The 4,594-nt window shown below is 46.6% G+C and overlaps 1 long non-coding RNA gene across 1 annotated transcript in view; it reads right to left on the reverse strand.

The window, feature by feature from the left end:
• Positions 1-1,070: 1,070 nt before the first annotated feature.
• Positions 1,071-4,594, reverse strand: part of LOC110333623 — an 18,372-nt gene continuing 14,848 nt past the window's right edge. Inside the window, exon 3 of the long non-coding RNA XR_002381097.1 lies at positions 1,071-1,279. This is a non-coding gene — a long non-coding RNA (uncharacterized LOC110333623). The remainder of the gene's footprint in view (positions 1,280-4,594) is intronic.

Genomic DNA, 4,594 nt, shown 5'->3' on the forward strand with positions numbered 1-4,594 from the left:
AGCTCCCACTTCTCATTAAAAAACAAACAAAAAAAACATAAAACTTCCTTCTGCAGCACACAGAGACTGCCACAGTGAGCCATAGCTGCTTGGAACACAGAGGACTGACTGGGTGCCTGTCCCCAACTGAGGTGTTAGGTCTCAAACCCTAGAGAAACATACATATCAGAGTGGACCTGGCCTCCAGGTTCTCCCAGCATCCCTCAGTCCTGGCCTGTTACAGGGCATGGCTGGCATATCCCATCCCCACCCTGAATGTCCCCAGCCCAGGAGATGGGCTGCCCTTCCCCGAGCTGTCCTTCCCTACATCTGTCCTGGTTTTTTTGTTTGTATTTCTGTTTTGTTTTTGTTTTTGTCTACCCTTTGCCTTCCTAGCCTCTTGGTCTAGCTCCCCCCTCTCCCTTCTCTGCTCTCCCTTTCCCTCTCCCCCCTCTCCTCACATGGCCAAGCTCAGTTTGGTCATGTTAACTCTGGACTCTGTCTCTGCCTCTGGCTGTGCTCTCCCTTTAATCGACCATAAATCTCTCTCCTCCACCATACCTAGGAGCAGGCATGTCTCTTTCCTTATTTCTTTTTTCATTCAGTGCATTTACAACACAATCTGCGCATGTAAGGCACAGGGGACATTGTAGAACGCAGGGCAAGAAGCTTGTAAGAGCCAGAGGACTAGGAGGGCCTCTATTGAAAGAATGTCTTCTAAATATGACAGGAAAGGGACACCCGTGGAGTCTTAAGATCATGGCTGCTTAAGCAAGACCAAAATAATGACAACACCAGCTGACATGACAGCGTTGATGGGGGATTCTCATGGGACACTAGATAAGGAGCGACAAGCAATTAAAGACTGCTGAGAGGAAGAGAATTAATGTTCCCCAGGGACATCCTTCTAAATGATTATCCAATCCCAATCAGTCAATCCTAAAAGTACAAACAATAGTAAATAGACTCAGCCGGTGACATTTACGTATTTATTTGCATATGCATGAAACAGTAGTAATTAAAGAGTAATTAAAGGCCTTGAATTTGAGGAGGAGAGGATGTGGGAAAAGTTGGGAGGTGGTGGGGTGGATAATACAGATATATTTTAATTCAAATAATGAAGTTTCTTTTTACGTGGGTACCAAAAGCCAGACATCTAGATGATGTGGTCAGGCTGCCGGAGAGCTCTGAAGGAACCCAGATTGTCTGTCGAATAATTTATGTCCACTTTTCTTCTCCTAAGAAGACTTTGCTACTGTCTCAAAATCACCATGGAAAACTCCAGGAGCTTGCCCAACCTCTGAAGAGAAAAAGAAAGCCAGTTTAGTAAGGTTACACTGTTGGCCAGAATGAAAGGCCTCTTCGGGAATCTCCACCTGGGGCTCAGTCCTCAGCCGCCTTTCTTTAGGTTCTGAGGGAAATGTCAACCTCTCTGCATACAACACTATTGAAGCACCCCCCTTTTTTTTTTTTTTTTAAGATTTACTTATTTATTTTATGAATGTGAGTACACTTGTTGCTCTCTTCAGACACACCAAAAGAGGGCATCAGATCCCGTTACAGATGGTTGTCAGCCACCATGTAGTTGCTAAGAACTGAGCTCAGGAAGAGCAGTTGGTGCTCTTAACCACTGAGCCACCTCTCCGGCCCCTACTGAAGCATCTTTTAAGGGAACTCTTATGTCCTGAGGAAGCTATGTGGTACAGGTCTGGGACTTCACCAGAGCCCCAGTGGCCTGCCTTCCCCCTACTAGGGTCCACTTGTTGAAGTGATATTGCCTCTCAACAGCAGTGTTCTTCAGCCCAAGATGGTAAATCATGGGCGTTTGAGGGATTCCAATGATTCAAATGATGTCCAGCTCAGAACAGTGCTTGGGACGCCACAGCACCATCCATCATGTGTCAAGACGGCCAGTCACCAGTGGAGGCAAAGCCTCATGTCCTGCCTTACGTCTCCTATAACCTCCCTCCTATCATCTTCCATGATGGCACCAGACAATGGAAGGCCATCCCTCATCTGTTGAGTTAGCCATACTTCAGGAACAGTGCCTAACCCAGCTGCTTTCTGTTGCTATAGCAAAATCCTCTGACCAGAAGCAACTTGGGAAGGAAAGTGTTGATTGGTTTACACCTCTGGATCGCAGCCCATCATTGAGGCAGTCATCAGGGACCGCAGAGGAGCACTGCTACTCAATTGCTTGTTCATACAACCCAGGCCCACCCGCCCAGGGATAGCACTGCCCACAGTGTCCTGAACCCTCCTTCAAGTAATCAAGAAAATGTCCCCACAGACTTGTTTACAGGCCAATCCTCTACGGTAGAAACATTTTCTTAATTGAGGTTCCCTCTTCTCAGATGACTCGAGCTTATGGCAAACCAGCAAAGAAGTCGACCAACACAACTGAGCCCTGGTCAGCTTGACACACACACACATATCACTGTTTTACCTAAGCATGCTATGGCTAGCTTTGTTAGACCAAGGGTGGTAGCATGTTTCATAGTTACAGACTGGAGCCCGGGAGCTCTCCAAAATATATATCTGAAAAATCCATTTCCCCCAAAAGATAGATTGAAAATTTCCCCCAAAATGGAAATACCATAACCAGGCCAAAAGGATCTTGCAGATATTTTAATTCAACTTACTCCCTACAAATAAAGACACACCTTGAAGACATGAAGAACCAAATGTAGCAACTGACAGTTTAACAATTACTTAACAGCCAGAAATAGCTACTGAGAAGTAGCCAAGGTTCTTAGCCTCATTATAACATGGATGGCCTGTGGGTCTGTCAGCTGGGACACTATGGCTCAGATGCAAACCAACTGGCTTTCCCAGTCAGCAAGGCCAGTGCCTCTGTCTACACTCCCCATCACTAGATCACGCAGGCAGGGCATTATGGGAGTTGAAAAAAAGAGTTATTTTCCCTCTGGTCTACATGTATTTGCAGTTGTTAAGTTTGGGACTGAAAGGAACCTTCCACTGCTTTCAAATGTAACTATGTTCTCCTCACTAAAGCTTTCCCTTAATATGTGCTACGGTTTGATACATGTGTGTCTCTCAAGGACCCTTGTATTTTTATAGGGTCCTTTTGTGTTCTTAATGCTATTGAGAGGTATGGTAGAGATTTTAAGAGGCAGAGCCTAGCAAGGGGTCATTGGGGGGAGGGCTTGGGGGATTATGAGCTCTAAGCGTCTGTCTCCCTTTTGCCTTTACAGCTGATGAGTTTCAGTGGATTTACACTATCATGTGCTCCCACCGTGATGCGCTGCTCGCCAAAAGCCTAAAGCAACTCAACTCATTCGTCATGAACTAAAATGCCCAAATTGAGCCAAAAATAATTACCCTTTACCCTTTATGATCTGGTTATCTCTGGATGACAAGAAAGTAAGTTCTTTACTTCAGTATCTTGGTCTCTCTCTGCTCTTCAGGAAAAGGAGTTATATATCAATCCAGCCTCATGTGCTTGAACACATCGTCTCCAGCCGGTAAAGCTGTGAAACTTTTCAGGCGTGGGGCAGCCCTTGGAGGAGCTAGGTCACTGGTGGGTGTGCCTTGAGGTTAGTATATGCTGTCCCTACTTCTTACCCTATTTTGCTTCCTGATTGACCATGACGTGAACAAGCAGCCTCACGCGCTTCTGCAGCCATCAGAGCCGTCCCAACCATGGTGTCTTCCCTGTAACAGGCTGAAGAACAAACTTGGGCTTTCCCAGTTTTCGTGACGAGATGCTAAGGCACCAGCAGCATTCTGGTGGGCGACCTGCTGATAGGAGAGTAAAGCTTGTTCCGTGAACCTGAGCATGAAGGCCACACAAAGAAGAGAGGGGATGAGCCAACCATGAGCATGGGCGTCTTGTGGCTCCCAAGACGCTGGTGATGAACCTTGGCCATAAAGGAGATTCAAGATCCCTGAACAGCAGCCTGGGGAAGAGGTTGCTCAAGGGTAGACTAGGAGAGAATCACTGACACAATGATAATAGGGTCCTAGCAATAGCAAAGGTAGAAATTGGAAAGAGTGCCTAAAGACATTCCATGACACAAACAGGCCTGGGACTCTTAAAAGCTCGCTCTTCTTCAAGCACCTTCTTAGCAACCACGGACTACAAGCACATCAGATCTCACCATCCCTGGTGGACAAGATTCCCCCCCTCCCTTGGATCCCCAGCAGAATGGGGATCCCACTTCCCCCCCTCCGCTCCCCCCAGCTTCTCTTTCTCTCCCCTACTGCCATCTGGAAGTCCACTTGAAACACCCACACTGTCCCCACAGTGTTGTGCTTCCCTCCGTTCAAAGGCAGACGGACTCCTGTTACAGAGTGCCTTCCTCCCCCTCCTGACATTAAGCCTCCAATCCTAGGATTTGGGCCACTCTGAGCCAAAACACAGCCCCAGGTCCTATGGCCTATCCAGGGACCATGCTCCAGTTCTCATCCATGGGGTGGAAAAAACGAAACCGCAGATTTGGAGTAATGTACCAAGCATTTGATTTTAAGGATTTGACAAGAATGGAAAAAAAAATTTTTTTGAGAGCATTGTAGATACTCTTTATCACAAGCATTTGTTAGCAATTACACAAAGAATCATCATGCCCTTGACTTTCAGTGATAAGGAAACAAG

Source organism: Mus pahari, chromosome 16, assembly GCF_900095145.1.
Source record: "Mus pahari chromosome 16, PAHARI_EIJ_v1.1, whole genome shotgun sequence".
Lineage (NCBI taxonomy): Eukaryota > Metazoa > Chordata > Mammalia > Rodentia > Muridae > Mus > Mus pahari.